The sequence below is a fragment of the Anser brachyrhynchus genome (genome assembly GCF_964034855.1).
Source record: "Anser brachyrhynchus genome assembly, chromosome: 6".
Lineage (NCBI taxonomy): Eukaryota > Metazoa > Chordata > Aves > Anseriformes > Anatidae > Anser > Anser brachyrhynchus.
The window spans coordinates 20,775,639-20,788,718 of NC_137700.1; the positions used below are offsets into that span (position 1 = coordinate 20,775,639).

The window sequence follows — 13,080 nt, forward strand, 5'->3', positions numbered from 1 at the left end:
ACCGCTGAAAGCAATCAAAAGGAGAACGTCCTGGGCACTGCAGTGACACGTGGCTCACCGTGAGCAGGGTGTGAACGGGATCTCTCCTCCGAGATCACATTTAATATTGATTCAGTTATCATAATAATGCTCTGCCAAAAGGCTATGGGGATCTCACATGGATTTTGCAGATGTAAATTTCAAGTCACTGTGTCTGAGCTGTCGAATTGAAGGTGTCATGGGTCTGCTGAAAGATGTCGGCTTATTAAAACCTGGGAGGGTAGCAAAAAAAAAAACACATGGATTTTTATGCAATTAAATGGGCAATGATTGGTTTTCTCACTCACGGGGAACTCTGTGCCGGAGTGGGAGGAAGCATCTTGCATTTTCTTTAGTCTGGGGCAGTTACAGCTCTATTTTTTTAATCGCAGTGCAGATAAAGTCAAAAGCAAGGTGTTGTCTGGGTCAGAATCAGAAGTCAGCTCATAGGCTTTGAAGGTTTTGTGATAAGGATGCCTAGGTTATTTTTGTGCGTGTTAACTTTGAGGCTTATTTTAATTACTGTATTCTCTGAAGCCTTGAAATGTTAGCCTTTTAAAGGCAGCTGCTTCTAAAAATGCAGGCTGGGAGAAAGGATTATATCTAATCAGTAAGATCACCTTCCAGTCTTTTAGAGCTGCATATATCGTTTTTAAATATATTTTTTGTCATTGCAGCAGGGAATGCAGGCAGTCCTCAGTTTGTTTTTTTTTTTTTACAGATGTAGACACTCTTCAGTTCTCTTCTGCAAGAAAGCTTTCCTAATTCTTCAGCTTCATTTTTTTTTTTTTGCCAGTGTATGAAAAAACAGGAAACAGGTTAAGCTTCTGAAGGGAGCAGAAAAAAAGGAGATAGGGGACTAGGCTTGTAGAAATTTAGGCATCCAGAAGACAAATAGGTTTATGTTCATTTTCTTCCCCTCTTCAATTTCCATGGAAGTTGGTTATCAAGTCTTGTTTATTTCTTCTGGAAATTGCAGATGTATCTGGTTCCAGGTTTGGTTTTGGCTTGAACGTGCTAGATTTTTTTTCTCTCCTTACAGTGAGTAGTAACTTTGTGTTTTTTAAAAACTGAGTTCTCTGGCCAGGTGCTTGGAGTATTTGTTGATCTACCAAGTACTCTTAGGGTAGCTGCATTTGACTTGGATATTTATATTTCATCTTCAGTTGGAATAAGTCAGAAAAATAGCTTATTTAGTAAATATTTTTTTGATGTAAATGAGTCTTAAAGTATATGACTATTTGTACGTGTACTTTCTGAGCCAGTAAGCACAGTGCTATGCTTGGAGCAGTGATGACTGCCTCAGATCAGTGCTCTGGTGAACCAGCCACTGGACATGAGCATCGTTTCAGGTAAATAATACAAGTAGAAATGGTGAATACATTTAGGATTGATTATTTCAAATGAGTTTTCCTACTCAGTGACTTGCCTTGTTATTGAAGGTAGAGATTTGGGGAATTGCTTGGTCATATCCCAGAGCTATATTGCGTTGCAGTATTGTTCGGTCAACCACGAAGATTATGTAAGGAGGCTTTTGCCAGGCTTGATTAAATCCAATAACATTTATTCTTTGTTAAAAGTGGGGACAACAGCTTTTCTGCTTTTTTTAAATCTTCGAGAACTCCAGCTGATGAACTGAGCATCAACTGCTGTTCCCTAATACCTACATTGAAGCTCTGTTCCTTTTCCCTTCTCTGCTTTTCAAACTCTTTCTTTTTATTCTAGTTGTGCATTTGAAGGAAACTGGGTTCATGTAGATCGAAGCCTTTTCCTTGTCCAGATATCCTTGCTGCTATGAGCACTGGGGATTGAAAGGAAAGATATGGTTAAGAAGTCATGATTTGAAACTCAGTTTTTTTAGCTAGAGCAAAGATTAGCTTTAGCAAACATGCTTCTTTTCCCTCCCCTTCCCAAATGATGGCTGGTGGCCTCTATGAAGTTACTCATAGGTGTAGGTATTTCAGGAAAAATACCTAAAATCTCAATAAATATCCCAATTACAGCCTGGGCAGTGCAAAATGTCCTTTCTCTTGGCAGTGGTGGGGATCACCTTGGGATCCCGGAGAGGTCCTGTCTTTGCACAAATTCTGCTCTTTTTTTTTCAAAAGCCCTGAGAAATATCTCTGTTATGTTCAAAAAGTAATTGAGAATATTTTTCCGGAATTTCAAGTTGCTTAGTTATCTGTGTGCCCAGTCCTTCTGTGAAACAAACTGCGTGGAAATAACATGGATCATAACTGGCTTAAGTGATTTACCTTGGCATTATTAGGTGGAACTGTGTTGTGGTACCCATTGTGCTCCCTGTGACCTCTGGATAGTGCAGTGTGCAGGTTAAATGAGGTGGGCAAATGTGGGGTAAATGATCTGTGATGTGCTTTCTCTGCCTCTGATTTCATTTTAACAGCTAAAGGAGAGGATCGGGGAGGCAGGGATGCTTTCCCAAAGAGCCTGAAATCATACCTTCCTAAGCAGAATCATTAACTTCAGGCATCTGTTGAGGAGAAAATCTGAAGTTACACTTGAGAAAATGCCTTGCTAAGTGGCATACCAGCTTTAGCAAGGTTCTGCAGGCGTGTGCTGGAGGGCACGCCGAGGTGCAATGACGCTGCAGCCAGAGGCTTGCCGAAAGGCTGGAACCCAAGGGTGCAGGTAACAGCCTGAGCACAGAGCAAACATGCCATGCAAAGCAAGTGTATGTCCTGCAGCTCCCCTGAAAAGAAGAGGGGCTGTAAGCACAGAGGGTGGCAAGTTTCTGCTGGGTCATAGCTATCCAAAAAAAAAATATATATATATATATATATAAATGGAGCTTTTGCTCCTCATGTTGGTGTTGGTTGTTCTTTGGTTTAAGTGTGAAACCTCACTGAAGCTGTTGCAGGCATGAGCAGGTGTTGGCAGTGCGTTGTGTGGATGCTTATTCCCCACCTTCCATACCCTTTCAAGCTCTGCCCTTGCAAGGGCACACTCTCTTCCAGAAGTCTTTGCTCAAGACTTTGTTCAGCTTTAGCCTTTTTTTAATGCAAGGACAGGTTTTCTGCCTGCTGCCCTCCCTTCGTGTCCTTGGGTGAAATGCAGACTAGCAGATGAATTCCAAATGTTTAACTGAGAAATTACTCTAAAATATTTATTCTGTAATTGGGTTGAACAGCTTTTGCACTCCAATATAAGCAACTATTTTATACCCACTTCAGGCTGCAGGTAATAGACTGAACTGCGTACTTTATATCTTACCTCTTCTGCATTATTCATAGCCCATTGTCCCTGTTCCCATCTTGTGAGATAAATGACCTCTGTTTTCAATAGTTAAATTTGATTTATTCTACCTTCAGCCTGTGTAATATTTAAACAGATCCCAGAGTTGGAAGATAATTTCTCTGAGACCCGAAGTGCAGTATTACATTGAGCTAGTATCCATTGATGCATCACAATGATAGCATCCATTTGAGGGGAAAGCAAACCAAGAAGAACACATTTGAGGATTACAAGTTTTATCATCCACAATCCAATTTTTTTTTCTGCTGGCAGTGTTAGAAAGCCAGTTCCTTTTAATCTTATCCTGATGATTCATCTACTCTTGGATTCTATAAAGCTATCTAACACCAGAAGCTCTGTGCTATGCTTTTGGAGAAGAGAACTAATGTGTAAGTTCTGTCCTTGCCATTTTTCCTGCCTAGCACAGCTGTGGCTGCCTCCAGTGCTGGGAATCGCCCCTAGGATGAAATGGAAGGTCATTGACAGGGAGCAGGACAAAAGCAAGGATTGTGGTTTGCAGTTGGATAGCGTATTTTGACCTGTGTACTTTGAGTTGGACAAGATTGGTTTGCTATCTGTGTCCAGTCATGCCTAGGAAGGAATAAAGTTTCTTGAATGGAGGAAGAATGTTCCTTTTATGTGAGGGAAGCCGATAAATCACTTGGTATTTACCTGAACTCCCTCTTTTGGCTTAAGTAGCAAAAATAATTTAGTTGAGAGATGACTTGAATGGCTTCTTACATGGGCTGTTACCCCAGGGATGAAGGGTATAGGGGGACATCCACGTGCATGTGTCAGGGACTGCTCTGCAGTGTCTGCTGCGTTACTTCTGTCCTGGCAAGTCGTTTTGTGACTAACTGAACTGATGTACATCATAAAGCAGTGATCTCATGGATAAATTTGCTTAGAAAGTACTTTTTCAAGTATTTTAGCAAACTTAGACAAGCGTTGAAACGCTTCCTGGTTTCTGTGCCAGAAATATTTTAACTCCATTAAATATCATGTTTTTGTGTGAGCCAGTGAAAACTTTTTCCTGATGTCCGTGAGCCAAGAAGCTAATGAAGATGGCTCAGTTCAGTAAAATATTTTCTCGGCCTTGCTGCTGGAAGGAAACAGATGTGCAGGTTTCCCTGGGTTGTGATGAAGACCAATGGATTGCAGAAAAACAAAACAGCAAGCACACCTGAAGAAAATAAGTGTGAACACGGCACAGTCACAGGTGATGGGAAACTTGGGGATGTAGAAGTAGGTATTGGTTTCCTTCCCAGTTCCAGTTTGTATCTGGCATTTCATAGCAGATTCTGTTCTCCCTCACTATTCACACTCCACTTACGCTACCAAGTCTATTGACACAGATCTGCTTCCTCCCTCACACTTCACCACCCTGAATTTGCTCCCGGAGAACTGCAGCTGAGCCTCTGGTTCTGATGTAAGAGCAGGAAAAAATCTTTCCACTCTTATTTCCCCAACAGCTTCACAGTGAGGAAAAAAAAATAATTAAAATGGAGTACCTGAGCCCTTCCTGTGAGTGAGTTAATATTTCTTAGATGACTGGTGACAGCTGATGAAACAGCTGCAACTGTCGTGTTTGAGGCTGCCTAATATGTGGCAAAGCCCAACCATATATCACTTGTTGTATCTTAGGTTTGCTCTGCAAATTTATTATGAATAAATCCAGGTGACCAGGCTTATTAGTCAAGTTTAAGGCTTGCTAGCTCACTGCTTTCCCAACATGATTGTCTTTGTGTTTAAGAACTCCGTCTGGGAGTTGGTGATGCAGTGGAAATGCATGGAAAGATCTCTGCTTTCTTCAGCTTGCTTTGGTTACAGAGAGCTCCTGGAAAAGCCCAGGAATAGTCATCTGGCGACTCCTCAGAGTTTGTTTTCGGTATGTTAATATTTATAACCCTTTGGGGAGACTCAGTCCCTAATTCTTGCTTCATGTCCAACAAACAATTGCTTTCAGCCTGCGTAAAGTTCTACAAAATCGTTCAAATGTTAGTGGCATGGCCATCTTTGAGCTCCTCCAGTAGTGCTGTCCTCGACAGCTCGTGAATTTGCTCTTTATCTTGTTGCTGATAGCTATTAAAGCTGCTGTCGGATGATGGATGCAGAAATGATGGTGGCAGAGGCTTTTGAAATGCTACCACTCTCCTGCAAAATGTTTTAACTATGCCCGCAGTACAAATCATACGTGCTGTCAGCAACAGTTTTAAAATAAGCCAGCTGACTTCGAGCGCTTTCTCCTGCTCGTGTGGTTTGTTCCATGGCTCTGGTAGCAACTCCTGCGATGGCCACGGTGGTTTCTGCAGAGATGCTTGAACCCAGAGCTCTGGGATGTGCCAGCAACTGGACTTGGCTGGCATGGTGAGGCAAAGAGCTGCTGTAATGATCAGCATGGTGCTTGCAGTCTGTATTTAAGGTCAAGTCAGCAAAATGTTTGTTGTGTTATACTTCAGGGGGTTCAGCAGATTCCCTTGAAGGGACAGCCTATCTTTGCTTGGTCTCTGTCAGACTCGTCTCGTTCCCAGGTGCGATATCACACAGGGGAAAGGGGAAGGTGCCAGCCACCCAAGCGGCTCTTCTGAAATGTGCCCTCTGTGAGGAGCAAGCACTGCCATTAGCTTAAAACTCCATCATTATCTCAACCTTCACAACAGCTTTCACTATGTCCTGACAGTTGTAAGCCAGGACAGGCCCATCTTTGAAGCGGAGGCTTGGCCACCTGCTCTTTCTGTATCATATTAGGCTGGCTTGCAGTGGTATTTGGTGAGAACCAAGCCTCAGAACTAGGTGAAATGTGATACAGGGGAAGTACACGTGGATTTTGAGAAGCAGGGAGGAGCGAACAGGATCTGACTGAAGGAAGACGTTCACAGCTCCAAAATAGCGTTACGTTTTTAGGTGCTTTCCAGTCATGGGCAGGACTGCAAAACACCTGCTGTTGAGGTTGTAAATCCCTTGCTACAAAACCATGATGTGGTAAGTGCCTTTCCTTCCTGCACCGAGGAGGAAGAAAGATTTAATGGTTCAGAGGCAAGGTGCAGGGGAATTGGCTGCTGAGCAGGTGGCTGGCCACGCTGAGGCTGCTGCTGCATCACCAATTCCCAGACTGAGTTCTTAAACACAAAGACACCAAGGCTTGGTGTCACGGTTCTTCTCGGCAAGTTTCTTCGGACACGTCCTAAAAGGAGCAAACAGTTTTTCTACGCTTGCCTGTTCATGACTTCTTGATGCTCTGGTTCTTGATGTGGGCACAATGACTTGTTAAATGATTTCTTGCTGTTTACTTAAATAGTTAGTTTAGGATCCTTGAAGGAGTTGCAAGGTGGAATGGGGAGAAAAACGCTCCCTTTGTAGAACACTGCCAGCCATTGTGTGTTTTTTGAAATGAAATAACCTTCTTGTTAGACACTGTACTAACTCTGTGTTCGTTTGAATTATCTGCTTCCAAACGGATGTGAGGCGCAGGGGGCTTTTTCCAGCAGAAGCACTGACTGAAGGTGCTAACGTACTAAACACATAACGCACAGCATCCAAGTTGGAGCTGACGTGCTTTAATACCAATTGCTAGAAAATGTCACAGGGAAGTCCCAGGCTTCAGGGTTGTAAAAGTGAATTAGGAAGTGTCTCTGCACAGTCATTGCTTAAGGACAGAAAAAATGCTCTAGTTGGCTGTTACAGCTGTGAACGGTGGTGCTGCTGGAGCTCCAGTGTGAGCTGCTGTGTGGTCCTTCACGGGTGACCTTGGGTGGCAGATGCCAGGTGGGTTGGACTAATGTCACGGCTGCTTGTCCTGCCTCCCTTAATGACAAGGTGTGCAGGGCTCCCGTGGTGTGTTAGCAGCCGTAGCTGTGTGCTGCTGTGATCTAAGGGTGTTTTTTTGTCTTTGGAGTTCTCCCTCCCCCTGCTAAATCTGAGCATTGCTCCGTCAGATGGAAAAGACACCACGTGTCAGCTCCTGATTTGCTTAATAGTGCAGTTAAGCACCAGTGCAATCAATCTAGTGACAGAGTTAAAATTATCTCCTAATTACATTGAGAATTGAAGAGGTCTGTGGGGCAGGGAAGGAGATGGCATTTACTGCAGTGCTAGGAAGGTGGGGGGGCACGTAGGGAGGGTTGTGTCCCCCATTAAGGTAAGCTTCACCCTTGTGTTAGTTATCTCTAGCCAGACCAGAAAGAGCATTTAATGCCTCTTGGAATGGGGAGGAAATCCCTCTCACAGAAGTCCCCTCAGCCATCATGTGCTTTCTCGCAAGCTTGCCAATAGGTTTTCTCACCAGCCCCGCCAAAAAACAAAAGGGTGGTGGCTGCTCAGTGGTCTCAGACATAATGCATCTGAATTGTTGTCTGAAGATTCAAGGTTTTGGCAAGCCTTGATAATCCAGGGAGTCATGTTGTCAAACTCATTGAATTTAATACTTTAATGCTTTAAATTTACATCCATCTTGCCTTTCTACAATAGGCAAGTAAGAAGGAGAGGAGAGCAGTTATTACTGATCCGTCTTATTGCTGTGTAGTGTTTTTCTGTCAAACTCTCTGTATTGTTAAATATACTGTCAATATTAATAACAATTTCCACCTACAGTGAAAAATAACACAGGTCTCAGTTACAAATGACTGCAAGCAGACTACATTCTAGCCTGTAAAACTGTTCCTGTATCTCCTTACAGTTATTAATTAACATGCTGACATACTGTCTCTTGAAATACATTATGGTAGTAGCCCACTGGCGTAAGCTGAAGCTTGCGACAACTTAAAGTGGTGATGGTCTTGATCTGAAAGGTCTGAGCAGTGTTTTCCTGGTCTTCCCTTAGGAGCCTGAACTTCCTGAATAGTGCTTAGCTGCTGCATGCTGAGAACCTAGCAGTACCACCAAAAGAACTGATGAATTTGAACTAATTCTTTTGTTCTTGTCTTTAGGCATATTGCAATGAATCTTCCTCAGTTTCTAATACAGGAAGGAAATGCCTCCTCCTCGGAGAGCGGTGTAGCATGCCTGTCTCCCACCGCGCCGTACGTGCCTCTGCAAACTGTAGTCAAACTTTTGCAATTGCAACTTGATTCTAATTCTTTCTCACATGTTTTTTTCAATTTAATATTTATCTCCTTGAATTACAAGAGTGCAATGTAGAGATGACTCTTGCCTTTTTTAATTAGCTAACTTCAAAACATCTTTCAAGTACACTGTGCCCACTATGGGAAAGAGCAGGGTAAAAAGACTCGTTTGCTCTCACCTCCTTATTGATGTGGCACAGGATTATTCCTAATGCCACACAGAAATCATGCTCCTCTGTGGACTGGCCATCTCTTCTTGGGTCATCCACGTGGAATGCAGTCTGGCTGAGGAGATTTGCTGTGCGTTAATATTCCTGAAAAACACCCCATGTGATTGGTATTGTTCCCTGCTCCACCATGCAAGCACTGGGGCAAGGCTGTGCCCTGTACTCCGTTTCACCTCTTGGTTGCCGTGCTAGCTATTCTTTTCAAGCCATGCCTTGTGAACACTTCTCCTTCTCCATCATGACTGTTTTCTTTCAAAAATTGAAGGTCTTAGTTACTTAATGTGTGCTTGTTGTAAATAGTACTGCTCCATGTGTCTAAAATAGCCGTGTCTGCTTTCTCACTGATTTTTTTTTTTTGTATCTAGAGCTATTGTGGTGTTACCTAGTTTCAGCTGGACAGCCACTTACTCTGCTTACAGCCACCTATTTTAGCACTTGTCTTTTAATGCTGTTTCAATGGCTAATGTGTTTCCACTGCTGTGCTGAAAGCTGAAACTTCGCCTGCTATCAGGGGACTTGGTCTGGGCAAATACAACTTCCAGTAAAACATGCTGGGTGGGGAGTGTCTGGGCTGGGTAGCTGTGCTCCGGACTTGGAATGCCTTACTGCCTTCTGTCTTGGATTAGTGATAAGCTTTGTCTTTACTAAAAAAAAGAAAAGAACAAAAAAACACCTGTGTTGAAAGAGGAATCTGCTTTTTGTCTCATTAGAAGGTTTTTGGACATGCAAGCTTTTAGCAGAAGCAGTGGGAAGTAATCATGATTAGCAGCTGTGATGGCTGACTGTGGTCAACCTGACAGTTACGATGGGTGAACTGGGCCAGAACAAGTGACACAGGCAGGCAGGGATGAAGGAAACCACTTGGAATGGAATCCTAAACCCGAATCATCCTGCCTTTGCATCTGGATCTTCTGAGCTTGTTGATATTTTGGAGATGGGTGCAAGCACAAGGTTGCAGAACTGTGATTGCACAAGCACAGCGCTGTCTCGAGAACAAGGCAGTCTTACCAGCCCATTGGAAGCTCTCTCCATCCTTTGTTGGCTTCATGCAGCTGAAAGGTGCTTACAGGAAGACTGAGGTGGAAGCTGAGTTGCTTTAAGATGGCAGCACCTTAAAGTGGGGAGTGGCCTTAGCATACGGGACTTCAGCTTTTCTCAGTAAGGAAGGACCTAAACGGACTGTTTGGTCCTGGTGAACATCTTGGTAAGCCTTTTGGTGCGTTCAGTCTGCTCCCACATGTGTCAAGTCCCTGTAGAAATGCAGATGACTGAGCATAAGTGCGACTTGTCCCTTCAGCACTGTGGCTGTTCTGTAGGGACTTGTGACAACTGTGTGGTTGGGGGGCATTTAGCTCATGGTTGGGGCAGTTCGGCTCGTGGCCTGGCACCTCCTGCCAGAAGCCATAACAGGGTGACCGAGGGACTTTCACCCAGCGTGCTCAGGCTGCGGACTTTGGCCTGCTAAGGCTATCCCTGTAGGGGATGAGAAATTAAGGCTGAAAGAACTCCACATAATTAGCATTGTATCAGAGGAAAAATACGGGTTCCCAGCTCTACTTACTTGGTTCCTAGCTTCAGTGGAAAAGCAGTAAGATGCCTGGAAATAGAAGCAGGGAGAGTCCTATTCTCCCCCACCTGGGCCAGCCTCCTTGCTTGGGCTAAAAGAGTATGTTCTGGAGTCCTTACCTTGATGCCCGTCCTGTCCTGGTTTTTCCAGGGAGGCTTTTTTGCAGTTTCATGTGTATATTTAATTTTCCTAAGAGGGATGATTCAATTTTCATTAACTAGCTGAAGCTGTCAAAGAAAAATACAAACTGGAAAGGTGTCTCTGACAGCTTGTGTAATTCGGAGCCAAATGGTAAATTGCCTTCTTCTAGACCACTGAATACCTATCAGAATATATTAAACCAGTTTAATTGGTTTGGAAAAGCTTTAAGGAAGTGACCTAGCCAAAGGATCTCCATTGCTTTCTATTCTGCTCCCACCTCTCCCCTCGGATAATCTATTTTCTCTGGGCTGCTCATATATAAATGGTCTCAATTTTTCTAGCTCTTTGTTTACAAGGCTTCTCAATCTCTTATTAAGAATTAAGCCTCAGTGTTCATAGTGAAAAGAAGTGGGAACTGCAAACTGTTTGTAGCATGTGTTTGTGTGGCTTACAGACTGTCATTTGGAGAGCAGATGAAGTTGGCTTTTCAGGACTGACTGCTGAGAACTGATTTTTGCTTTGTCTCGAGTTTCCTTGTGTCTAATTCTTTGGACAAACCTGCAACAGTTTGTGGGAAAACATTTTTAGATGGTTAGAGAGATAAACACGCTAAATGTTCTGAATTTCTTTTTTTAAAAAAAAGGCAAATACTTATCTGAAACAATTTGAAAAAATTTAAATTTAAATTCTACTGAAATGACCCTTGTAATCTGGATGAGAGAATTAGTAGAAGCCAGGATTTTTTAAACCAAAAAACCCTGAACCAAATGTTCAGGAATTCTTTTCATAATATTGTGTATACTGGCAACAGATTGCTTGATGACCACTGAAAATGCGTAAGAAAGTTTTTGGTCTGCCTTTTTTTAATTGTTCTTTATGTAACGATTGAACTTTGATCCTCTGACTTAATTGTTATATGGACTTGAGGTGTGTTTTGGCATAGTGCACATGTCCGTAAACTCAGTTCCCATTAGTTTCCCCAGATAGAAGAGGGAGGTTCAGGAAGTGACAGAACGAATGGCAGTGACAAGGGTCTGGCCACGGGCTCTGCCCTGGCACCTTGCTGAGGACGTTCAGCCTCTCCCTGTCATGCTCGACCTGAAGCTGTGGCACCAGTGACTGAGGTTTCTCTGACAACAGCTCTGGCCTCAGATGAAATGATGGACTGAAGTTATTAGCTTTCCCGAAACTTTGTTTAGCTGCTAGTGCCTCTGTTGCTCTTTCAGGCTATTAGATATAATTACGTTGTTTGGTTTTGTAGCACGGTGATTTCATGCAGGGGATGTTGAAATGAATAGCTTTGAGCTAGTGAGACTGTTAAGAGATGCCATTACCGTCATTGCTCTTCTCAAAAATGAATTACATAAAATCCCCTTGGTCTCAGGGTGGTGTTTTCCTTATCTTCCTGGAGATAACAGATGATGAAGCAGTTGGTGCAGGGACTCGAGTGCCAGCCAGATCCATTTGCGGCTTGGGTCAGGAATGGGTGGTTTGGGGTTAAAAGCTCACCTCTTCCAGGGGAGCTGTCAGGCTGCAACTGTAAGACCTCAGTATTGAGGAGCTTGGGGAAATAGAGCAAAGTTTGCTTTTCTGAAACCATGCATAAAATGTGGTGGGGTGTCATATGGCTGTTCCTTGTGCTGTGTACAGAAAGGGGCCACGCCTGCTTTTACCTCTTGCAGAGAGGGCAGGTGAGAGGAGCTAAAGCAAGTCCAACTGGGAAGCCTTCAGAGCTGAACCCAACATGCTATTAAATGTCAGATTTAAAATCAGCGTGTTCTTACTGTGTTGGATTAGTATGCCAAAGATGTGCTCCTGCAAAGCACTGCCGTTCGCTTATTTAACTTATGCTGAGTTGCCTCTTTAGGCACATCCTTCTGGCACACGTTAGGTGACCATGGTGCAATTTCCTCTTTCAGGGTGGACGTGGGAGTCTGTCCTTAAAAATAGGTGCATCATTAACTGAGGGGTAATTAAACATTAACATTATAGAGGTATTCATTTCTCATATAAGTTCGTGATCTGTTGTCTGGTAGCACAGTGAAACAATGCTCTTTAGTGTCTTTAAAATACTCTTGTTTTTTTGTTGGTTTTCTTTTTTGTTGTTCTTTTTACAATGATAACGTGCGAGGGAATGTAAGTGATTGAGAAGTCTGAGTTGCACAGTAGCAATCCTTATGACAGGTTGCATATCTAGGGGAAAGATGTCAGGCATCCACTCTTAATCCAATGGAAGATTTTTGCAGAGCTTCATTAGCGTAGGACTAGCTAAAGTTTTTTTTTTTTTTTACTGTACTAATCACACCCAGTAGTCAAGTAATGTGAATGGAATGTAGAAGGTGAAGAAGCATTTTAAGCTGAATGTCCTAAGCTTTGGTATTTCTTACAGGAGAAACTTGGCCAATAGGAATTAGCCACAGGTATTTGTAACCATTTACCAGAGCTATGGCTTTTCTCTTAGAAGCTGAACTTCTGAATGTGAGAGTATCTATGAAATATATCTGGTGCTTCTGGGTAATACTTCTAAGTTCCCTACCTAAGTGGCTCATATGGGATCCAGTCCTAAAGATAATTGGGTCTCCAAGGTTCCCCTGTAAGGCCCCTCATTTGGGAGAGGGAGCTTTTTCTCTTTAATGCTTGTAGTGACTTGATGACTTGGTGGGTACAAAGGACCTGCCTTGTTCTGCCCAAGGTATTCCTCAGCTGCAGCTCCTTGCACTTCTCCTCTGCCGGTTCCCTTTCTGGACCAAAATCAGGTAAGGTTGGTTAGATGAGTTTTTTCTTTTCTTGTAGGAAAACAAGTAGGGAATTGATG

At 43.1% G+C, this 13,080-nt stretch overlaps 1 protein-coding gene across 6 annotated transcripts in view; it reads left to right on the plus strand.

The window, feature by feature from the left end:
* Positions 1-13,080, plus strand: part of MCU (mitochondrial calcium uniporter) — a 76,822-nt gene that overhangs the window by 43,405 nt on the left and 20,337 nt on the right. The window lies entirely within an intron of this gene.